The sequence below is a fragment of the Triturus cristatus genome, chromosome 1_2 (assembly GCF_964204655.1).
Source record: "Triturus cristatus chromosome 1_2, aTriCri1.1, whole genome shotgun sequence".
In the NCBI taxonomy this organism is placed as follows: domain Eukaryota; kingdom Metazoa; phylum Chordata; class Amphibia; order Caudata; family Salamandridae; genus Triturus; species Triturus cristatus.
The window spans coordinates 1,127,560,818-1,127,587,273 of NC_140580.1; positions in this window are offsets into that span (position 1 = coordinate 1,127,560,818).

Genomic DNA, 26,456 nt, shown 5'->3' on the forward strand with positions numbered 1-26,456 from the left:
GCATTAAAAGAAATATGCATAATGTTAGCCTCCGTGTCTTTAATGAAATCCAGATTCTCTAGTCATGGTAATAGGAGAATCGCAATTCCCGCACATGTCTAGTTTTTACAAATGTGCAGGTTTGCTGGGTTTCTCTCAATGGCTCCTGAGTTAGGGCCCAAATTCCACAGCTGCCCACTTGGCAAAATGTTGCATTTAGAGCCGTTTCCTATCATGGGCACACGGCCTGCTGTTATAAATAGAGATATCCTCTTTGGAAGCATGTATTCAGGAAGCCAAATTATGTAGATTATAAGGTTGGTAAATTTATTGAAGATGTTATCTCTTAGATGCAGTTTACAGGTAAATAGGTAAACGCCCCACCAGGAGCAGCATCCTTGCTGCTCAGCCCACTCCCTTCAATTGATAATCTTCCAGGCACGGGTACTCCTCAACATTCCATTACATCACACACACTGGCTGAACAGCAGAGGACTGAGGAACGATGGAGAAGATACATTATAACAGCATCAGGCCAGAGCACATACTCGCACAAGTGAGGTACCATTTTTATCAGAAGACTTAGGGGAATGCTGAGTGGAAGGACGTTTGTGGCTTCCCACAGATTCCAGAACTTTCCATCATAGAAATGTGAGGATATTGTGTTTTTTAGTCAATGTTTGAGGTTTGCAAGGGATTCTGGGTAAAATAACCTAGTCACACCTGCGTGGATTCCCCTAGGTATCTAGCTTTCAAAATTGTAAATAATTGCTAGGTTTAAAACAGACACCATGAAAGACCTTTGCCTTGTCTATTAAGCAATTTTACTCTTGATTTCTACAGATTCAGCCTTAAATAGGATCTTAAAGGTATTTTCAGAATTTTGATATTTAGACCTGATGACACAAGGGTTTTATACTCATAACATGCACAATATGGAATCTGTGGTTTGAATTTTGATTATCACAATATCACTCTTGTTATTATTATTGCATATCAAGAAGGCTGATATTTCTATAATTGGTATCGCTGACCAAATTTAATGAATGATTTAAAAGTGAATGGTAGTTCTGAATTGGATGATAATATATTTATTGAATCATTGTTTTACTTACTCTTCAATATAATTACTTTAATGTTACTCTTGATATTTTATACTGTCACAAATTAGCTTATTTGATTAGCCATTTGCACTGGGTGGAAATGTCTAGGGTTTATTTGGTCTTATGAAAATTGTACTCTGTTTATTATTACAATATTGAATTTTGTGTCACTTCCAGCCTTGAGAAAGTCGTAGGCTTAATGCCATTAGCGACAAAACGCGTTGGCACAAGGAATTGGAACAATTTTGGAAATTAAACAAGAAGAAGAACAAGAAAATAATCTAGCTATTTGCATTACTTTCTGATAAATATTCTTGATTATTTTTGGTGACGTGTGCTCCGAAAAATTGTGATAATTGCTAGGTTTACCTAAGAACCAGATGAGCTTGGGCCCAATTATGAAAGGCCTCACAGATCATTCTATCTTTAAAGTCCAGAAATCTGCTTGTTGGCTCCCCAACATGGGAGTGGTCTAACCACTGGTTGTTAATATGATCCCAGTACCTCTTTTAAACTGGTGACGGTCTTTTTCGACATTGCTGCAGGGATAGTCCATAACTCAGCCATCCCCAGGCTATATAACCATTTCTTGACATGTTTAAACCAGGGTATTATCCGTTTTGTATCTGAAGCAAGAATCTCAGCAATTGGTTCTAATATAGCAAGAGTAGAGTCATTGGTCCACAGTCTAACCCAAAAAGCTAAAGGCCTAAATGCAGGCACAAAAGATACATTTTTCGAACTGAGGTCTAAGTGAATATGGGTTAGTGTCGCATAGCAAGGAAGAGCAAGAACAGATCATATAAAATAGTTCTCAATGACACCTATGTTTTTCACACCCCAATATTCAGCTCAATGCAAGGAAACTGCAATGCCTTTAGCCCTATACATTTCAATAACCGGTAGTATGGGTCTAAAGTTTGAAATCTTTAGCTTTTTGGAAATGGTGCACCCCACATGTTGTAGTGTTGCCTGGCTCTTAGATATTTGTGGAGACCAAGATAATGTATTAGCAAGCCTGGCCCCTAGTAAACAGCCTAATCTTGTCTTTAAAGGGCCTATGTGGGTTGAATGTCATGAATTTTAGTTATGCTGCATTTATTTCTAAATCAAAGTCCTTACAGGAAAGCGAAAATCGATTCAATAGGTTCTGCAGCTCCACAGGGGATATAGAAATTAAAAGAGTATCACCAGCAAATAATAATGATTATACCCTCTGGCCACCAATCATCGGGGGACCACCAGTACAATTAACCAGTGACTTTACCCATTAATGTATAGGGTGAACAGGGTAGGTGCCAATACACAACCTTGTTGGACTCCCCAGTCCACCCTAATACGTTCGGTCAGTTCACCTTTCTGACATCATCTTACCTGGGCATAATTATTGGTGCGGAGTCTTATGATGGCATGCAGCACATAATCAGGAACTCCCATACGTTTTAGTGTGCTCCACAATTTTCCTTGAGGGAGAAGTTCAAACACTGAACATAAATCAACAATTAATACATAAATATGCTCTTTCCTGATGGTCACATATTTCCAAAGGATTAGAAGAAATTAAAAAATGTGGTCCGTAGCACTTGTGTTTGCTCTAAATCCAGCTTGCAATGGTGACTATTTGTTCCCCTCTTGAATCCAGGATTTCATCTTTCTAACAAATGCCTGGAAAATACCTTATTGGCCTATAATTTGATCGATTACCCCTTATCACATTTTTTAACAACTGGCACCACCTCAGCCCCTAACAAGAATCAGTTGTCTCTCCCCCCGATAAAGTTGCATTAAAACAATGATTCAGGATAAAGCTCCAGATTACTGGTTCAGAGAGATAAAGGTCACCCGGAATGATGTCCAAGCTTGGCGCCTTATTCTTCCGTAGTGTGGAAAGGGCCATCCTTGTTTCATCTAAACTAAGAAGATCGGGGTCAACAAAACACAACTCCCCAAAACTCTCTAGGCAGTCTTTGTCATTTGCCTTTGAGTGGGTCTCAGACAAATGTGTGTATAACTCACTAAAGTGACTAACCCAGTGATATGGTTGGATGTGAGGTGTTTCTTCCACTATGCGCGTCCTGGTACCCCTGCTACCATGTGCCCGAACTGTTTACTATCTTTTTCTTTTGCTGCATAAAGGAGGTCCCGCCACAGGGTCTCCTCCAAGCTCCTTTTGGCCATTTTTTGCGCTTCTATATATTTTTCAAATCACCCCAGGATAGAAACAGGTACTATGGCAACACAAACAGACCGCGAAAGCTCACAGCCGTCTAAAGATCGTGAAGAAGTTCGACAAGGAAGCTGGCAATAGCACTCATCGATTAAAAAGGAATTAGAAACCTCAGGGACTTGCATGAATTTAATTATGGGAATCTGTAATCAGCAGCCAGATCCAATGGTGGTACAACCCTTGCTACAACTGAAGGATCAGAGAGTGCTGCAAGCTGAGTCAATTAAACAGAAGGAGGAAATGACTGAGTAGACATGTGGGCTTAAGATCGTACGCTACCCAATACGCATTAAAAATGAAAACTGGCATCCTGCGATAAGTGACTAATCCCCAGGCACAAACATCGAAATCAGTGACCAAGTCCGACAGAAGTGCAGAAAAAATAAATAGGTCCAACAGAGAAGAAATACATATCAGAGGTGGCGACACCATAAACAAACTCTTGTGGTGTCAAGAGTACCATTCGAGGGAGACAAGATTTGTTAAGCCATGGTAACATTCTTAGGGGCAGATTTACAAACCCTTTGCGAGAATTTACGCCGCTGTTGCGCCACTTCTGTAACGCAGATGCGGCGTAAACCATGCACCATGTTGCGCCTTATTTACAACGTGACGCATCTAGGGAGATGCGTCACGTTGTAAAGCCCTGCGCTACATTAAACCTACGTCAGGTTTAATGTATCCAGGGTGGGCGCTCCGTCGGGAAAAGCCTCGGAAAAGTGACGCAGTGAAATCTACAAGATTTCACTGAGTCACTTTTCCGACGCTGCTGCGTCAAAACCCTGCGCCTGCTTGAAGCAGGCGTAAGGCATGACGCAGCATGTTAGGTATGGGCAGCCCCTGAGCATTGCTGGAGTTGCGTCGTGCTTGCGACACGACTCCAGCAATGAGCCGCCCTTATGCCATCAGATGCGTCACGCATCTGTTTATCCTTGCGCCACGATGCGCTGCATTGTAAATGTGGCGCATCTGTGGTGGCGCAAGGTAAACTCACGTGACGCATCTTACCTGGCGCATCCCTGCTGATTTGCAGGGATGCGCCAGGAAACATAAATCTGCCCCTTAGACTCAAAGTGGAACTTCCAGGTTTAACAAAGACAAAATCAGAAGATATAATTTGTAACAAATTTATCCCCCAGCTTGGAACCCAATTAGCAGGCCCTACAGTGGTAACGTTTGCTCCCCAACAACTTACTGACCTCGTTTACTCAAATAAAACAATGTTTAGAAGTTGGGGTATAAAAATTGCATATTTTACTGCAGATCCTTACCCGCTGGCACTTACGTCTGTGCCCAAGCCTTCGTGAAGGTCACCAAAATCACTATCCGTAACTTGTCTGGAAAGACCTGGCCTGGGACTGGCCCATGACCTCTTGCCTTGTACTGGGAGGGACAGTCATCCTTGCTATGGAATAGGTTGGTATTAAAAGCCCCTGTCAACATAGTGTCCGAGTCCTCATGCTCCATTATTGCGTGCTTTCATTTTTCCATCGTGATCCTCTTTTCCCTCCTATTAATATTAATCCATAACTCCCCCCCAATGCTTACTGCCAGGATCCCTGGATCATTTTTCAAACCCTTAGGGCAGGGGTCTTCAAATGTGGGTGTACTTGTGGGTGTACTTGTAAAGCGCACTGTGACTCCATGGAGTATCCTGGCGCTGAAGACCGCTGGGGAACCCATCCTGGTTTTCCCTGTGAGATGGTCCCTTTCTGGGTATCTCCAAGGTGAAACCAGGCATCCCCGGCGTCTGTGGGGGGCCGTTGTAGAGATGAGGCAAGCTTAATGCCCAGAGTTGCCGAGTGTGTTCCTGGTTAGAGTAGGTACCGAGGCGAGAATTATTGAGTCCGTTTTGACCCTGGTCCACGACCCTGCCGCGTCGGGAATTGAACCCTGGTCCCTGGCCGATTCTCTGCTTACGGATCTGCCGCCTCTAACCAGTGAGCCACACCTCTCCACCTCAAACTGTGGGGCGCGACCCCCAGGGGGGCCGTGGAGTGATGCAAAGGGGGTCGCGCCTTCCCAGTCACACTTCTGCCCAGGCCCAAGGGCTTCAGCCCCCCCCCCCTCCTTCCCCCGTCCTGTGTCTCAGCCTGGGCTGCTGCAGTGAAACTTGAGCTGCTGGGGGCTCAGCTGGGCAGTGTCTGGATTCCTATCTCCGGCACCCCCGTGTTTTTTCACAGGTCTTTAAAGACCATTTAACATGCCTTTGTAAACTGCTTACAGAGGCTTAGGTTTTTTTGCTGGTTCCAGTACCCCCTGGGTCCCCACTGTGCCTATTCCTTACATTTGTATTTTACATTCACTGCCGTAGTGTGAGAATGCATTTCATGGAAAGGAATACAAAGTTGGCTTCCTGGGGGCGCCATGTGTGAAAGTTTGTTGTGCTTTTGAAGCACCTGCTGCAGCGTTCCTTCCCCCCCCCCCCAATTACCAGGCCTCACATAAATGTCAAGATAACTCGTGTGATTAATTATCTTCCTGGAGAGAGATCAGAATGTTGTATAGTTGAGGTTTTGACTTGGGTGATGTTAGTGCAGAGGGTTAATATGCCTGCTGCAAAGAACGTGTACCAAGTAGATTACAGAGTGCGTAGGATGTGAAGAGATCAGAAGGTTACTGCTTTCAAAAGAGACATCCTTTTGTTACTTGCAATTTATAACTTAAAGTCCTAATAGAGAATAGTGAGCTATTAACTTTCATCCTAGAACAGCATGCACACTACAAAGAATACATTATTAGACCATTGATTAATGTTGCAAAAAGGGTTAATTTGGCTAGAAATCAATTCTTATTATTAAATGAAACTCCCAACTATGTTGTTTCTTTTTCGACTCTGAGTTTGTGCTTCTCCACACCAAGCACTCTTGAACTATACTGCCTACCAGTATGGATGACATGTGACTCCTACACTTTTAGTCCTTTGGTTTATGTAACATTTCCTATACACTGATTTACACACTTATGATTGATTGTCTCTGTGTAATGTGTGTGTGATGCAAAGTGCTCGAACACCCTACACTGGTATGAGTGGCACTATATAACTAATTCAATTAATCTGAGAGTGTGGGGTTATGGAGACTTGGTCACTGTTAAAGGGTGCTAGTGAGAGAATCCGTGGTGTGGGTGGTCATTGTGGGGGGCACCAACAAACATGGTCGCACAGGGCACCACCAGCATTAAAGCCGGCCCTGGGAAGTATGCACAGATAAGCGCTGAAAATACCGCTTTAGGTGACTGTTTTTTTTTTGTACCGACTGGGCCACCAAAATAATCTGCTGGCAACCCTAACCATAGGACTGGAAGTTTGTTGCAGGATCAGCACATTATTTATTTCCTTCACCCTCGATTAATGCCGCAATAGTTTAACTTAGATCTTAAAGTCTACGCCCCGTCAATAACATGCTGAGTTACTTCATGGGTCTGGGAATGCACCCTGCATTCAGACAACTCATTCCTCATTCTCGCCCTTCATTTTCACGCTCACCCTGCACTCACAGTGATCACAACGCACTCACACTGATCACCATGCACTTGCACCATTCACCCGCTCACCTTGCACTCACAGCGATCACAATGCACTCACACTGATCACCATGCACTTGCACCATTCACCCGCTCACCCTGCACTCACAGTGATCACAATGCACTCACACTGATCACCATGCACTTGCACCATTCACCCGCTCACCTTGCACTCACAGCGATCACAATGCACTCACACTGATCACCATGCACTTGCACCATTCACCCGCTCACCTTGCACTCACAGTGATCACAATGCACTCACACTGATCACCATGCACTTGCACCATTCACCTGCTCACCCTGCACTCACAGTGATCACAATGCACTCACACTGATCACCATGCACTTGCACCATTCACCTGCTCACCCTGCACTCACAGTGATCACAATGCACTCAAAATGCACTTGTCCTGCTCACACTATACCTCAACCTGCAGTCACACGAGTATACTACTCATCCTGCACTCATGTGACACTTCACTCACCTGTCCCCCTCACTACTCAATATGCAACTCACTCAAACAAGCCCATCAGTAATCATACATTCATTCATCCCATTCTGAACTTGCATCCGCACCCAAAATGAGAGAGGACAGCAAGGGAGTGAGAGAATTTGATTGAAGAGGTCAGGGATGAGGAGAAATGTGAATTGCCGAAGAGAAGTGTGGACACGCAAGAAGTGAGTGTGATCCAAAGGTGAGGGCTTCTATTAGAACAAAGGGGAGATGTGAAAGAGGAATGGGGGGACTGGAGAGGTGTAAGATACAAATAGACAAAAATTTGAATGAAGAGACGAGGTGAATGAGAAGTGCTGAGGGGCACGGGAGGTGACAGGGCCAGAGAGGCCATGAGATAAATGTGAGAGACTGTTAGAGATGAGGGCAGTGAAAGGACAGAATGGCAAGAGGTGATTAAAGGTGAAGTGAGAGGTTGAATGGGGAGAGTTCAGAAGCTGTAAAAAGGGGTGAAAGAAAATGACCTGCAAAGTGAGAGAGGGATCCGGGGTTAGGAGAGGAGAGAGGGATGGAAGGGAGGGGGTGAGAGGAAAGCTGCATGGGTAAAAGGCTTAACTCTACACAAAACCGCCAGGGTTTTAAGGGACCCCTGCTTCTTCCGGTCAGGGCCAGGTGAGCTTCTAATGTGGCAGCACGTATTGCTGCAGAGTGGAAGGCCCTTCACAAAGGTTGACTTGAAATCTTTCTGATGATAATTGCTGTATTTTGGTTATAAATGGGTACTGATTGGGTGAAATCTTTCCTCAGCGTTACTGTGTGTAACAAATATCAAAATAATGAAGCAATGCTATCCCAAAATACGCGGCATCACATAACCTTATTTACATTTTCATCCCACGCAATTTAGCCAACAGGTTTAGACATTTTTGTCAAGAGGGGGTCCTTACGCCTCAAAATGTTGACAGGGGGGTCTCGGCATCCAAAAGTTTGAAGACCTCTGCCTTAGGGGAACACGCGTTCAGTCCGCAATTTATATATGTCGATAAACCTCTTTTCTCGCTGGGCTCATAAATTCTTTGTACCCAATCAGGGGCAATTAGGACTGTGTCCAGGTTTCCTGTAGCATAATTACATGAAAGTTTTCTCAATAACATGTCAAATCATGATCGTTTATCTTTTGATTCAAGATGCCCACGTTCTGGGAGTATACTTTTATAACTTCTTCCGTTACTGTTGACTTTTTTTATATTCACTGTTTTTGCAATTGACACAGCCTTATTTGAAAGGGCTACTGGGAGCCATCTCCTGCCCATAGAGCACCAGTGGGCCTGCATTTGTTTTTATTGGCTTGTCTGTATGTATTGGCATTTCAATTCAAGCTTATCTGGCTTGTGGCAGAAAGAGACAATCAGAAATATAGTGCAGGCACTTTAAGTCGCATTTTCAAATACCTCTAAACACCAATGGGGCTCCAGTTTAGATCCAATCCTCCAAGTTATGAGGTCAAAGTTAGTTCCAACAATAACATATGGTTTGAAATCCTGCTGCGAGAGGACGCAAGACTCCTGAATAGGCTGGTTGTTAGAATATATCTCAATGTTTCATCTCCCAAGAGCTTCATCAGCTGCCCCAGTGCACCTAGAATATGGCCTGTTAAGTTATAGCCAGGCAGCATGCATTCCTTTTCCTGTGCCATAAATTAACAGCTTCAAAGCTAGATAGCTTGGATAACTTAATCGTTCAAGAAATCACAAGGAGCCATAGCCCATCGCCACACCATAAATTTCTGGAAAAGGCACCAACGGCCACATGTACGACCATTTCCATTTGCAACTCACAGTTTTAGAATTTTAGCGGAAGGAAATGTACTAATGTGTCTTAGACACATTTTGCGATTCCCAATGGGGGTCGCAAATTACCTGTCTCATCAATATTCATGAGGCAGGTCGCAATTTGCGACGCATTAGGAAGTGGCAGTAGCACAGAGATGCTGGCCTGCTGGGGACAGCAGACTACCATGTCTGTGTTTGCTTTTTAAATTAAGCAGTACAAAAGGGGGTGTGATGGACGGAGCATCAGAACCAATCAAACACTCACACCCAGTCAACAGATCTGGGTTTGATCCATCACCGTTCTTTAGCCCACTCTGCCACCCCAGTTCAGACATGGCCATATGCAAATCAGTCTGACCCTGTGCATCATGGGAACAGTCCAACCCGAACTACCAAGCCTTGTCTTCCCTGGACCGGAAACAAGCTTCCTAGGACCGGTTTCTGGCATTTCAGCCGTCTTCAGCCAGGCTTGCTTGAATCCAGTGGCAAAGTGAGCAAGGGACTCAAGGTCTGAGCATACCCTGCCAACTTATGGCGAACAAAGCGGTACAAAAGGGGGTGTGATGGACGGAGCATCAGAACCAATGAAACACTCACACCCAATCAACAGATCTGGGTTAGATCCATCACCGTTCTTTAGCCCACTCTGCCACCCCAGTTCAGACATGGCCATATGCAAATCAGTCTGACCCTGTGCCTCATGGGAACAGTCCAACCCGAACTGCCAAGCCATGTCTTCCCTGGACCGGAAACAAGCTTCCTAGGACCAGTTTCTGGCATTTCAGCCGTCTTCAGCCAGGCTTGCTTGAATCCAGTGGCAAAGTGAGCAAGGGACTCAACGTCCGAGCATACCCTGCAAACTTATGGCAAACAAAGCGGTACAAAAGGGGGTGTGATGGACGGAGCATCAGAACCAATCAAACACTCACACCCAGTCAACAGATCTGGGTTTGATCCATCACCGTTCTTTAACCCACTCTGCCTCCCCAGTTCAGACATGGCCATATGCAAATCAGTCTGACCCTGTGCCTCATGGGAACAGTCCAACCTGAACTGCCAAGCCATGTCTTCCCTGGAACGGAAACAAGCTTTCTAGGACCGGTTTCTGGCATTTCTGCCGTCTTCAGCCAGGCTTGCTTGAATCCAGTGGCAAAGTGAGCAAGGGACTCACGTCTGAGCATACTCTGCCAACTTATGGCGAACAAAGCGGTACAAAAGGGGTTGTGATGGACGGAGCATCAGAACCAATCAAACACTCACACCCAGTCAACAGATCTGGGTTTTATCCAACACCGTTCTTTAGCCCACTCTGCCACCCCAGTTCAGACTTGGCCATATGCAAATCAGTCTGACCCTGTGCCTCATCGGAACAGTCCAACCCGAACTACCAAGCCATGTCTTCCCTGGAACGGAAACAAGCTTCCTAGGACCGGTTTCTGGCGTTTCTGCCATCTTCAGCCAGGCTTGCTTGAACCCAGTGGCAAAGTGAGCAAGGGACTCACGTCTGAGCATACCCTGCCAACTTATGGCGAACAAAGCGGTACAAAAGGGGGTGTGATGGACGGAGCATCAGAACCAATCAAACACTCACACCCAGTCAACAGATCTGGGTTTGATCCAACACCATTCTTTAGCCCACTCTGCCACCCCAGTTCAGACATGGCCATATGCTCACTTCGTCACTGGATTCAAGCAAGCCTGGATGAAGACGTCTGAAATTCCAGAAACCGGTCCAAGGAAGCTTGTTTCCAGTCCAGGGAAGGCATGGTTTGGCAGTTCGGGCTGGACTGTTCCCATGAGGCACAGGGTCAGACTGATTTGCATATGGCCATGTCTGAACTGGGGTGGCAGAGTAGGCTAAAGAACGGTGATAGATCAAACCCAGATCTGTTGACTGGGTGTGAGTGTTTGATTGGTTCTGATGCTCCGTCCATCACCACCCCCTTTTGTACCGCTTTGCTTTTTAAATAAAGCAATTATATTTTTGAAATACAGCCCGTTTTCCTGAAGGGAAAATGGGATGCGTTTCAAAAACAAAAATGAAAGGTTTCAATTTCATTTTTTAAGAGTAGGCAGTGGTCCGTGGGACTACTGCCTGCCCTTAAAAACATTTTCGCTGCCACTCACAAGGAGAAAGGGTCCCTTTGGGGCTCCTTCCCGTTTGCGAGTGGCTCACCACCTACTTGAAGAAGGCGGTAAACTGCGATTGTTTTGCGACCGCATCCCAGTCGCAAAACATAGTACATTCCCTTGCAACTCGCTATTAGGAAGGAATGCCCTTGACACGCCCCTTAATATTAACGACTTCCAAACCCTATTTTGCGAGTCGGTGATAGCTTACCGACTCGCAAAATAGAGTTGGAACATGCTTCAACCCTTATTAGCGGTCGCAAACTACTCGAATCTCTGTCTTAAATGTGCCCCAAATTCACTACAAGCAAGGGAGTTGTGGGACCGTCAGGCAGCCCACGTAGAGTTCAAGAAACAAATTGTCAGAAGTGCTCTCCAGTTTAGTACTTAGTAGACAGTAGGATAAAAATGTGCTGGCAAATCAAAGTCATGCCAGGAGGGTGATAAACAATTATAACAAGACAGGTCAACAAACTTATATGAGCATAAATTACTCAAGTATATCAAGTACAGATACCGGCTTGGAGGCTTGCCAACCTTGGATTGTCTGCCAAAGTGGATTATGCAACCCACAGCTGCAAACTGCAGATTATGTATATAAGAAAGAAGAGAAACTCTTACTCATGTGGGGCCATATTATCAAGGAACGGCAATAACATTATCGCCGCTTTAACGGCAGGAAACTGCCGCTAAAGCGGCGATAATGGGCTTGATAATATGCCGCAGAGAATTCCCATAGAAGCCCATGTTCACACCAGAACATGGGCTTCTATGGGAATTCACAAGGGCATATTATCAAGCCCATTATCGCCTCTTTAGCGGCAGTTTCCTGCCGCTAAAGCAGCGATAACATGTTATCGCCGTTCCTTGGTAATATGGCCCGTGGTATGTTTGTGTCTAGTGCTTCTTAGAGAACGCAGGCGGCTTCTGTACAGACTCTTCATTAAACTGAGAGTGTGGACATGTGGACAAGCTATAATGGAAGCACTGAACCCGAAAAGCATAGCTCTCAACATTAGGCTGGTAAAATCACAGTCCATTTTCCAGGAAAAACCCTGACCCCAAAGAGGCTGAAAAGGTAATGTACGTGCACAGCACAGATGCACTTTATCCAGGCAAGATGAACATCTGGCCAGTGGAATCCCTGTCTATAACTCAGGATAAAATACGAGGATAATGGAGCTAAATAATAAATAAAAGGAATGAATGTGCACAACACAAATGCACTTTATCGGGAAACATGTTTTTAAGCACATTACTGCAGTGACGTTTATGATTAATCCTGATTAATCCTGATTCTATGGGTGCATCATTTTTTAGGTAATGCTAAATAGGCTAACAAGGAAATTAATATGCACAGTATGAATGCACTTCATTTCGGCAAAATGAATATAAAGTCCCTGACTATACCCTTTTATGTAGAAATATTTGTAAGTACTTTAAAATCATGATGTTTTTGGTTAATCTTGATCAATTTTTAATCAATGGGTGCACACAATTCTTGGTAACGTTCTAATATTTTACTCTAACCTGTTGTTTTAATAATATTTTTTTTGCAGAGTTTAGCTAAGCACGCAAAAGAAATTTGAATTTGATCAGAGACCAATTGGTAGGGAAAAAATAGATAAAATCGGTAAATGTTACTATCAACAAATGATCAACTTCTGAAAAAAGCAGTAGAAATCCAAGTAGTATTGAAAGCACAATGTCATTCATGAAACAAATAACAGTGCCGGATTCAATACAACAAGTACAGAACTTTCATTTAGCTACAAATCTTCAACATAGGTTGGAAAAGAACCAGCTTGGGAGGTAAAATGCCACAATGGAATTTCCACTCATCTAGGTAATACTTAGTTCTGTTCAGCTGATGACTTGGTTTGTGCAAAGTGCAAGAAAAAGGAGCATTTGCCAAAGAATGCAGATCTCCCAGGGTGCCTTTCAAAAAAGTGTATACGGTGAACATTTACCAAATCCTTCTAGCAATGACAGCGTTGTGGAGACTAGAGCCTCAACAAGCCTCATCAAACATCCATTCTGCACGTTAGACACCATGGGCGTACAAGTCAAAGTCATGACCGACTCTGGTCCTCATCAAACATCCATTCTGCACCTTAGACACCATGGGCGCACAAGTCAAAGTCATGACCGACTCTGGTCCTCATCAAACATCCATTCTGCACCTTAGACACCATGGGCGCACAAGTCAAAGTCATGACCGACTCTGGTCCTCATCAAACATCCATTCTGCACCTCAGACACCATGGGCGCACAAGTCAAAGTCATGACCGACTCTGGTCCTCATCAAACATCCATTCTGCACCTCAGACACCATGGGCGCACAAGTCAAAGTCATGACCGACTCTGGTCCTCATCAAACATCCATTCTGCACCTCAGATACCATGGGCGCACAAGTCAAAGTCATGACCGACTCTGGTCCTCATCAAACATCCATTCTGCACGTTAGACACCATGGGCGCCCAAGTCAAAGTCATGACCCACTCTGGTCCTCATCAAACATCCATTCTGCACGTTAGACACCATGGGCGCACAAGTCAAAGTCATGACCGACTCTGGTCCGAATCAAACATCCATTCTGCACGTTAGACACCATGGGCGCACAAGTCAAAGTCATGACCGACTCTGGTCCTCATCAAACATCCATTCTGCACGTTAGAAACCATGGGCGCACAAGTCAAAGTCATGACCGACTCTGGTCCTCATCAAACATCCATTCTGCACGTTAGACAGCATGGGCGCACAAGTCAAAGTCATGACCGACTCTGGTCCTCATCAAACATCCATTCTGCACCTTAGACACCATGGGCGCACAAGTCAAAGTCATGACCGACTCTGGTCCTTATCAAACATCCATTCTGCACGTTAGACACCATGGGCGCACAAGGTAAAGTCATGACCGACTCTGGTCCTCATCAAACATCCATTCTGCACCTTAGACACCATGGGCACACAAGTCAAAGTGATGACCGACTCTGGTCCTCATCAAACATCCATTCTGCACGTTAGACACCATGGGCGTACAAGGTAAAGTCATGACCGACTCTGGTCCTCATCAAACATCCATTCTGCACCTTAGACACCATGGGCGCACAAGTCAAAGTCATGACCGATTCTGGTCCTCATCAAACATCCATTCTGCACGTTAGACACCATGGGTGCACAAGTCAAAGTCATGACCGACTCTGGTCCTCATCAAACATCCATTCTGCACCCTAGACACCATGGGCACACAAGTCAAAGTCATGACGACTCTGGTCCTCATCAAACATCCATTCTGCACGTTAGACACCATGGGCGCACAAGTCAAAGTCATGACCCACTCTGGTCCTCATCAAACATCCATTCTGCACGTTAGACACCATGGGCGCACAAATCAAAGACACGACCGACTCTGGTCCTCATCCAACATCCATTCTGCACGTTAGACACCATGGGCGCACAAGTCAAAGTCACGACCGACTCTGGTCCTCATCCAACATCCATTCTGCACGTTAGACACCATGGGCGCACAAGTCAAAGTCATGACCGACTCTGGTCCTCATCAAACATCCATTCTGCACCTTAGACACCATGGGCGCACAAGTCAAAGTCATGACCGACTCTGGTCCTCATCAAACATCCATTCTGCACGTTAGACACCATGGGCGCACAAGTCAAAGTCATGACCGACTCTGGTCCTCATCAAACATCCATTCTGCACGTTAGACACCATGGGCGCACAAGTCAAAGTCATGACCGACTCTGGTCCTCATCAAACATCCATTCTGCACGTTAGACACCATGGTCGCACAAGTCAAAGTCATGACCGACTCTGGTCCTCATCAAACATCCATTCTGCACGTTAGACACCATGAGCGCACAAGTCAAAGTCATGACCCACTCTGGTCCTCATCAAACATCCATTCTGCACGTTAGACACCATGGGCGCACAAGTCAAAGTCAAGACCGACTCTGGTCCTCATCAAACATCCATTCTGCACCTTAGACACCATGGGCGCACAAGTCAAAGTCATGACCGACTCTGGTCCTCATCAAACATCCATTCTGCACCTTAGACACCATGGGCGCACAAGTCAAAGTCTTGACCGACTCTGGTCCTCATCAAACATCCATTCTGAACGTTAGACACCATGGGCGCACAAGTCAAAGTCATGACCGACTCTGGTCCTCATCAAACATCCATTCTGCACGTTAGACACCATGGGCGCACAAGTCAAAGTCTTGACCGACTCTGGTCCTCATCAAACATCCCTTCTGCACCTTAGACACCATGGGCACACAAGTCAAAGTCTTGACCGACTCTGGTCCTCATCAAACATCCATTCTGCACCTTAGACACCATGGGCGCACAAGTCAAAGTCATGACCGACTCTGGTCCTCATCAAACATCCATTCTGCACGTTAGACACCATGGGCGCACAAGTCAAAGTCATGACCGACTCTGGTTCTCCATTCACGTTTTTAGGAAAAAGGCTTTGGCAAAGTCAATTCAAATAAGCTCCTTTAAGACAGTCCTTCTCACATCCTATCGGTTATGGGTTAGAACCAGTTGATCTGATTGGTGAATGTGATGCCACTCTCAAACTCATGGACAGTGAAACATGTGGAATTGTGTAAGTGGGAAAAGAGGAATCGTGTTTATTGGGTTGGTTGGAACAGACAAACCTGGGTATCACCATACTAGTGGCAGGGTATAACGCTACTCTCCAACATCCATAACAAGTATTGTTAAGGAAAGATTGTTGGAAGGTGTGCCCTGTGTAAGAGTCTCAAACATTTTCCAAGACAAGCTAGGAATGCTGAAGGTTTCGCCAATAAAATACAACTACAAAAGGATGCCCAACCTATGGCTCACAGGTTCACAATGTACCTTTAACCCTTAAAGAAGAACTAAAGGATGAGCCAAAGAAACTTTGCAACCAAGGTGTTATAGAACGAATTGACAGTGCTGAATGGTTGGCTTCCATAGTGCTGGCTTGCAAGGGAAATGGGTCTTTGAACAAGTGTGGATTTTCGAGACCTATATTTTAAAATTTCGACCGAGGCTTCACGCTGAATCAGGGAGGTGGAATGAGGTGTTTGCTCCTGGAGCGGAAGGGGGAATTCAGTGTGCAGTTAACAGTTATGATGTAATGGTTTGAACAAGAGAGCAGTTTCCTCCAAAGCTTTCTCCTATTGGTCACATGGTGAATATCTTTGATTAAGGCGACATCTGAAGACCATCTTCCTTTCACAGGCTCAAGTGCAATTTCTCTTGGCAACTGCATTCCTTCTCCCACTCCCTTCCCCTAGCCTTTGTGGTGTCCCTCGCACATTCACAAGGTAGAAGTAGGGTTTATCACTGCTGCATCATCATTTCTTGGGATGGATCTCCTTGTGAAGTGTACAACACAACCCTTATATCCCAGGGATGGTTGACATAGTGCGCTCCTAAAGCAGACCGGTGCCCCAAATGCTCCTCTGGAATGGGCTCCTGTGGCAATTTAGTATTTGGGTAAAATTGTAACTAACAATAATTGTGATCAGAGTGTGATGCGCTTTACTAATACTCAAACTAGTATGCAACTTAGAATGAATTTTATGTTATTGGTCATCCTAAGTTGAGCAATGTTTATCTTGGCCATCTCAAGAGTTGGCTACGAATTACTAGCTGAGTGAGTTGATAACATAGACAGCGGGCGCCATATTATAGAGTGTACCGGGCATGTGCACCTGTTTTGTGCACCCCAGGGCACTTTGGTATTACAGAATCGGCCGCAGATGCTTGTGCGGCCCCTTCAGTAATCCATATAGTGCTGGCGCGCATGCGGCGCCAGCTATCAATAGGGGGGCATTCCCTCATTTGCGTGGGGGCGTGGCCTCATGTAAATGAGGTATCCCTTTACCTCTGCATTGGCGCCATATTATTGACATGGACAGAGATGCAAAATTGCCTTTGGGGGGCACACTGAAAGTTCCCCACAAAAAGGTGACGCACTTTCAGTGCACCTCCTAAAGGCAGCCCTCTGGAGGGGAACAATGGGCCCCCATGGATGCCCCAGATATTCCCTTGCAGTTGAGTGCAGTCACTCACAGAACCCGCCTGCAGGGGGGGCTCTCTCCATTCTTAAAAGTGCAGGCGGGTTACCGCCTGCACTGTGACACACAGGGCGACTGTGAAGCAGCATCTTTATATTTCACTTGAATGCACTTCCCCTAGGGCAGCACGTGATCGCGGCTGCTGAGGGCAGCGCATTCACTATAACAGGGTGCACTTTCCCTGTTTGCACCTGGCCCACCTGTTTTGAGGTGCAAGGAAAGTGAGCCCTATGTGTACTAGGGCCATAGGATATTTTCTTTAAGCACAAACTATAAGAAACAGACCCTTTTAGGGTTTTTGTGATTTTCACAAAGGTTGAATGGGTAGTTTGACCAATGTCAAGCAGGATAAAATAGTTGGCTGTCTTGGAAGTGAAAGAAGGTCCTTCTGAGGGTATGGGAAGGGCATTCACTGTAGAGTTACTTGTGTCCCTTAAGTTGGCACGCTCTCAAGCTGGCCCCTGTCAGGCATGAGTGTTTATCCAGACTCTATTTTCTTCTTCGCATTCTGTGCTTGTAGCTGTGATTTTCCTGTTCTAATTGCAGGCAGGCGCGGCTGGTGCAGGTAAGAGCGGTGGGACGAGGCGGCAGGAAGTCGACACACAACCGAATATGGAAAATGCAATTTAAAAAAAAATAAAACCACTTAACTTGCGCTCCCCACATCGCCGAGTCGGTGATGCGACGAGCACAAGGTAAGTGGTTTTATTAATTTTTTATTTTATTTTCCCTATTCCATAGACTGTCGACTCCCCCTTCCCCTCCGCCCCGCCCACCGCCCTTACCTGCACCGGCCGCGCCTGAGCAGGAGTGGACTAGTCTCGCCTGAGATGAGGTGGCTCGACGTTTCTGTATTAAAACACTTCCTGGTCCCCTAGTGACCTTTATACTGAAACTGTAGGTAAAAGACGAACTGTCACTTAATTTTACTGCAATTCTTAAAACGAAAGAATTGAAATATTCGTTCAGTTACAAATACAGAAACCCGATTGTTGCTTTACTACAAGTAGAGGGACAATTAATGTGTCACTATTCAAGTGTTTTCAAAACTATGTAAAAAGACAACTTTCAAAATCTGTTCAAAACAAAAAAAAACAGGCATGTGCGAGGAATTAGAGCTTTCACTAAAGTCATCTTACTATCAATAAAAAAATTATTAAACAATTTATCATTTTTTCAGTCGTACATGACTTTCAGCTGAAACTGTTTCAGATGACCACTGCATTACTATCAAATCTTATTTAATCTAGGATATTACATTCATTTTCATGTCCAGGGAAGCCCTGAGCCTTTAGCTGTGGGTTTTACTGCCAGACTCTGATCAGATGTTTTCTTTTTGGTGTGTTAAATAAGTGACAGAGAACAGAGTCTCACACAGAAAGGTAAGTACTTCTAAGCAGCCTGCGCCTTGGATGTATGTGTAATTTAGTGGGCAATAATGGGGTGAGACTGCTTTCACCCATTTGTACCCCTTCCTAAAAGTTGCAGATTATGGCTTCGAATAATTTATTGCAAATATCTCCTTTCTAGCATGCTTGGTGGGTGGTATAGCCATGTTAGGTTACAAGAGACGCTGGGAAGGGAGGGACCGTAGTGGGACAGGAATATATCAAATAAAAAAACGCAATAAACGAAATGATTGCTGATGCTAATGCTAAACAGATCTGCGACATAGGTGGCAAGAATATTTTCATAGCATCTTAGAACGTGTTTGCCACATGCGCCGCATGTCTGACACTGACACGCATATAAATATGTCGCCTTGTATTACAGAAGGGGCTTAAACCTCCATATGTGCTCTCAATGACTGGCCTTGATATACGCCCCGGGCGAACGACAGCGGTTAATTACAGTTTGCATATAACTTTTGATGCTCTGAACGTAAATTATACCTATAAAAAGTGGAACAAAAAAGCAGCAGTGAATAGATGAAAGTATTAAACCATCAGCCCCAGATTTCACCTACGTTCTCCTAAATGGTGGAGTAAACACACAGCAAGTGTTTCATTTTAAGCCCGCCATGCATGTCCAAGCGTCAAACTCCATTTAATCACCAAGGCGCACTTTTTGTAGCAGTCTAGCGCTTCGCAGGTATTGTTCTGCATCGAGACGCCCCCTCAGGCAGGATTACCGGCTGGAAATAGCTCCCCGTGCAAGAAAGGTGAGCTGTCACCCAGGGTGACGGATCACTTCGGTATATTGAAAATGTCTGCCGCTTAGACGTGGCCTGCTTGTAGCTACAGTAACTTCATTGGCAGCCACGCGCGCAGATAAATAGGGGCCCTCTCGCAGCACAAAGCATCATGGGAAGGTTTGTAATAGCTTCCTTAATAGTCTGGCTCACAGGCCAGGGTCCATCTACTGTACGTGAGGCTATGAATAATGACGCCCTGCTCAGCTATCTGTCACTGTGTGGAGTTGTAATGCCATTACCACTTCAACAAGTTGCAGTAAGTCAGGGGAGGCGGCCAGCTGCAAAGCGCCAGGTGACGTCTAAGCTACACAACTCAATCTATGTCCAGCAGGGCTTTAAATGGAAAACATTAAGTGCAGGTGCTCATTCAACTGAGCTAGAGGTGCAGTGAGTGGGCGGGGCTAGGGGCGGAGCTAAGGGCAAGGCATGATGATACTGAAGGACTTCTATAATAGTTGAAGCACACACCAACACACATGAGGAATGTGTTTATATAAACAAAGCAGGTTAACTCATTGCACAGAATGAAAGAGAAATGTCATAATACGTTAACATTTCCTTTTTTTTGCAATAGTTGCACTTTTTAATGCCATACTGTTAATTGCTGTTGTTTGGTACAATACTATATATTTTTGAGCACGTGTGTAGGAAGAAACTGAAAATACCCCCACTTCGAACCAAAGCTCTTAAGGCACGAAGCAAATCATCATGACCCTCCCCAGGAGATATCTCTTGTCTCTTCCATTGATCTATCTATTCATCCTTTCACCCTACCATTTACCTGCTGATGTCCACCATTAAACCTTTACATTCTGTTGTCTATTCAGTCTTTCATCCATCATTCAGTTTTTCACCATTCCGTCTGTCCACCCTTCATATCCAAACCTAGCCATCCATCCATCTTTAAACCTATCCATTCATCCTTTCACTTATCCATCTCTTTATCCACCCTTTCACTCATCCATCAATCCTTTCGCTCATCTATCCTTCAACCCTTTCACTCCTTTATACCATCCACCCTTTCATTCCACCCACCCTTTCATTTAATCCCTCTATTCACTCATCCATCATCCACCCTTTCATCCATCCACCCTCCCTTTCATTCATCCATCCAATCTTTTACTTTTCCACCCATCATCCACCCTTTTATCCAATCATCCACCCTTTTACCCATCCATCCATTCACTCATCCATCCATTCACTCATCCATCCATCCATCTATACTCAAACCCTTGCTCACTCATCCATCCATCCACTCACTCACCCACCAACCCTCCCGACTATGTTATTTATAAACCTTTCTCGCAGAGCAAACATGTACACACAATGTGCCACCCATTTTCCTTAACCCTTTCGATGCGCATGACGGAGCGGTACCGTCATGCGCATCGGTTGCGCTGTGCGGATGACGGAACCGCTCCGTCATGGCCCCGCCCGCGCACTAACCCTTCAGCACAGCGCGGTAATCCGCGCCGCGCTGAAGGGGTTAAAATACCTCCTGAGAGTGTCTTGATTCTCTCTCTTTCTCTCACTTTTTTTCTTACAAAAAACAGGCATACAAATGCAGGTAAACACACAAACATAAGCAGACACACAAAAGACTCAGGTATGTCAAAAGCCATGTTATACTCTTCACCTACCATGGCTTTTTTAATTGCCACTGCCAGAGGACTGCCATGATTCCTGTGTTTGCGCAAATGCACAGGATAAGTGTGAAAGTGATTGACAGCACAGGGCCTGACCGGACCCTGCTCTGTCAAGCACAGCGTGATGGTGAGTAGCCGGACATTATTCAAATGAGCCCTGCTGAATAGCTCAGCTGGGGCTCAGATCGGTGCCACAGAAGCGGCGCCTTGCCTGCCGGAGACACGTCCCACCCCTGCTCATTAGCACTGTCAGCCAATGAGCCTACCTTTTCATGAGCACCCTCGGCAGTAGAGAAGTGCCGGTACTCAGAGTGATAAATTTAAGAAGTGCTGGTACTCACTACCGGTGAGTACTGGCCCATTTAAAGCAGTGATGTCCAGGTGGCTTTCCATGCCTTTCCACCTTTAGAGGGCATGAATATATGGGGTCGGAATAAGAGCATCGTACCAGTGACAGATTGGCCAGTGCAAAAACAACATTTGCACTGGCTGCACTAGCCTGTCACTACAAATTCTGGTGCAAAACGGCCTGGTCACTAGTGCAAACCTGCTCTGTCAGGCCTGAACTGTTTGGTCCGGTGGCTCCGTGAACTAAGTCCACTCCAGGAATCATGCTCGCGGACGGGTCTTCTCAGACTTTCATCTTCCTGAGGATGATAACATTAATACCATTGGTTGGGAAACAATAAATGTCTGTTCTTCTGCCACAGGGGCTGATCATAGGTTTGTCAAATACATATGCATACCTGCTGCTACTGGCTGATTGATCGACTTTTGCTTTTTGATCACATAAACCATTTACTTTGAATACTGGTTTAAAGTTCGAAATGTAAAGTTTGAAAAGTTGAAAAGTTCAGAGCAAAAGTGAGAAACATGTTATTCAAAAATGAATGCAGTCTTGAAGTTGGCAAATTACTTTGAAATCAAAAAGGTGGATTATTTTCCTGCGTTCAGTGATAGCAGCAGTGCTGGACTGGCCTCTCGGGCAGTCTGGCGCTGCAAAAGGGTTAGCTTGGAAGGGCCAGTGTGTGGGCCATTTGTTTGAGCACTGTGGGCCATCACGGGGCCAAAAATTCAGCTCACACGCTGGCCCATCTGGCAGTAACAGACTGCCAGACTGCTGAAAGGCCAGTCGCCACAATCAATGTCATTTACCCCATCCCTTTCACTAACCCTAAACCTAGCACGAAATCTAACCATAACATTCACACTCACCGCATGTCATCCCTTATGCACGTCACACACGCAAACCATTTATTTATCCCTTATCAAAACCCTATACATGACCCTAAACCTTAATTTTACTCTTTACATGTCTAAAATTAAAACGTTAAAATGGAAATGGCTTTTTCATACATTATTTTCAGAAATATTGCTTTCAAGCTAATGGTCTTTCAAACTTTACATTTCCAACTTTAGGTCATTCTAACTATTTCATCCACCTTTTCTTGACGTAATATTTACTCTTGTTCACTCCTGATACCCGAACACTATATACCATATTTTGTTTATTGGTCAGTTGTCTAGGTCTATAGGAAAAACAATAAAAGCAGTTAGTAGTGGCCAAGATTTGTGCAAAATCGGGAGGAGGTAACAGCACAGAAGAGACATAAGATCAGAGCACGGCAATGCAAAACAGAACTTCTTCTATACAGAGTGATTTACACATGTAGATTTATTCTAAAACATATAGCAATCTACTATGATGTTATTTACCCTACAATTGGCATATTTTATATGAGCACCACTTTTCATAATCTTTAATATAAAATGTGTTTACTTTTCTCCAATTTAGATTCAATGTTCTTGTTGCAGGATTGTTTGAAATACAGTTCTCAATGAGAGTGGGGCCTACATTCAAAGAAATAATATTTAGAGGTGCAAATGTTAATTCCAACAGCGTAATTGGGGACAAATTAATTTCTGTGCACTTTACGCCGCAGCAACATTATAACTAGGGGTGGGCGGTAAATTCTGCTCCGCCTGCGGTGTTTTGCCTAACGCAGAGATCTGTCAAAACTCTGCCAACTGCCACCTGGCAGAGTTTTTTCTCGTGCGTGGCTCACCACCAGTAAGTTGGCGAGCAGGAATTGGCATCCCCTAGCACGTTTTTTGGGTGCTAAGACAGCAACCAGCACATTTTTTTTCAATGCGGGCGGTCATCACCATTCACAGTGAGAAAGCTGTCATTTGAGTTGAAAATCTACTCGAATGGCAGCAAAGAAGCAGCACACTCTGGTGTGCCACATGTTGCCGTTCGCACTGATTTTCAGCACAGAACAAGCTCCCAGCGCTAAGTCAGCGTGACATGTTGAGTCTGCCCACTCACTGAACTGCGTGGAATCTCGCAGATTCTTCATGTATTCATGACCTTCACAGAGTCAAACTAGGAGAGTTCCGTCCGCCTCTAAATATAACCTGCAAAATTGGTTGCAAGAATTTGTTGAGAAAATATATTATTTAATTGATGGTGCTTACATATGTGGGTATTTTCTTCCACAAAAGCCATTGCCATGATTTATATTAAAAAAATGTTTTAAACAAAATTCCCCAAGTTTTATTAAATTTGCTAGGTTTTTTACACATAGGAAGTGAAGAACTGCAATTCTGAACATGCCTAAATATTAGCCAAACACTTTGGCGTTAGTTTTGTATCTTACTGAAACCACACTGCCAACCTTCTTTGGATTTGGCTCGTTTTAGTTAAAAAATGTATAGATATATCACTAACATGTTATTGCCATTGCTCATATGTTAACACAAGTTTGAAAATGAAAACATTTGAATAATGTTGTGTATCTTTGCCGTTTTGCAGGAATGTAACACAGAATATATTTTTGTTAAATTTAAGTTGAAATTGTAGAAGAGCACACAACTTTCCATGGTGCATTACAAAACTATTGGACGATAAACTAGAGAATTTGAGTAACAACGCAATTAGAAGATATAGGAAAAGAATATAAGGCAAAGAACATTAAACAGATTATACTACAGATTATTTTTTAACTTTACTATATTTATAAACCTGCCCAGTAATATTCATATTGTTCTCTTGTTACCCAATCTTCAAATACCTAGAACAATATTATACAATGCGTAGAATATCAAAAGTAAAAAGAGCTCAGGGCTTGATTACGAGAACAGCAGTACGAACCCATGGTGGTGTTGCGGTCTGGACCGCCACAGCAGTGGTCCAACTGCTGTATTACAACTACAGCGGTCGGACCTCCATGGCACTGTTGCAACCGCCAGGGATCCATGATCCTGGTGTTGGCACGGTGGTGTGAGGCTGCAATATGCTTGGCAGGGCCGCTAGGGCCCCGCCAAGCATATTACGAGTTTCCTCACTGCCAGAGGTCTCATGGCGGAGTTCACCACATGAAACTGCTGCTGGTGAGGAAACTATGGGAGACCTTCAGGGCTCTCTGGTGCCTCAGGCCATGGAGTTGCATGCAGGCGGGCACATAGTGTGCCTCCTTTCTGCATGCACGCCCAGTTCCTGCACAGCATGGACTTAACATTCCATTCCATGCAGTGCAGGAGCCTTCTCTGGCGTTCCCATGGTGGTGCCTTTTTCAAAGGCAGCACCATGGGAACACCAAAGGACCACCCGCCAAACAACGAGGAAACTAGTAAAAAGTTTTAAATGTACCTCTGTTGTGATCTTCACAAAGATAATAAGAGGCATATTCTCAAGCCCCTATCGCCACCACAACGTCACTAAAAGTGACGTTGTGGTCTTAGCCCTGTTCACAAGGCAGTGTTAAGCCACGTTAATTGGCTTAACGCGGCTTAACGCTGCCTTGTGAATAGGGCCCCCTTCACACTGTTTTTAGCGTGAAAGGGGCATGCAGTGGTTGTTGCGGTGGGCGTTCCATGGCAACACCCATTGGGGGATATTCTCAAGAACGTGTGATAATTATCGCAAAATTAACTTAACGCAACTTTGCACATCGCAGTCTATCGCAACAAAATAACACCGTGTTAACATTGTATTCTCAACCCAGCGGCACCACGCAATAGTCTCACGATAACACGCCAAATGACCGCGTTAAAAAAAATGCGACGCCAAAAAAATGCGAAACACGAATGCGAAAAAAGTTGCAATGCCCCAAATCGCGATAAAAAAATCACCGATAACCAGCGACATGCCTGGAATTCCCATGCGTCATGGGGGAAAATGCACTATAAAAGCACCGAAAAACACAAACAAAATAATTTCAAATGTGTAGCACCATGGAGGAAGCCAGAGCAAGTACAGAGAACGACCAGAACCCCACAAGCCCCCAGGAAGACCATTCTGGGACCTCAGGGTCATGGAAGGGCAAGGAGAAGAAGACGAGGAAGACGAGGTTCAGTCCGCAGGAAAACAGGATCATCATCACGGAGGTGATAGAACACCACCAACAACTGTTCGTCACCTCCAACGTGTCAATGGCAAATAAAAATGCAATACGGCAGGTCATCCTGGACAAGGTGAATGCAGTTGGAGTGAGGAGTAGGACAATTGGAGAGGTCAACAGGCACTGGAATGATGCGAAGCGCAAAACCAAGAAGAAACTCGCTGACAACCATCAGGCAGCAATGCAGACTGGAGGTGGCAGTCCAGCGGAACACCAGGAGCTGGAAGAGATGGAGGAAATGGTGTCCACAGTCATCAGTGGGGAGACACTGGCAGGAGTTGGGGTGTCCGGACACTGCTAGACATGATCTGACACAACAGCACCAGGGTGAGTACCGAACAGGGACTGGGGGAGACGGGGGGAGATGGACACAATGGCTCACATGCACAATTTAGTAGAGCACACTGCACACCCACAATGACTCTGGATCATGTCCCTCATCCCCTTGGCACACTGCAGCACACATACAAACAGAAGTAGGCCCCCATTTACTATGGGCACAAAGGGGTCCCTCCCCACACAGCATCAATCTCCCAACCAACCCATGCACACATTTGAAAACCAGCAAAGCTGCGCATCTGTGAGCCACACTGACAATGCAGGTGACACTGCATGACGAATAGCATGGCTGCAGTCCAATTATCATGACATGGTGCATGCCACGACACTGAGGTGGCTAAATGTGTAACACATCCGTAAAGGAGCAGGTCACACTCTGACACATCCACATTCACAAACAACCCCTGACGTTAACAACACATCTGCGGATAAACCATGCCCAAGATTCCAAAATCCAAGAGCCAGAATTAGCCAAGACTGCAACATCTCAGCACTGTAGAAGCACAGAAGTCAAAGGCAC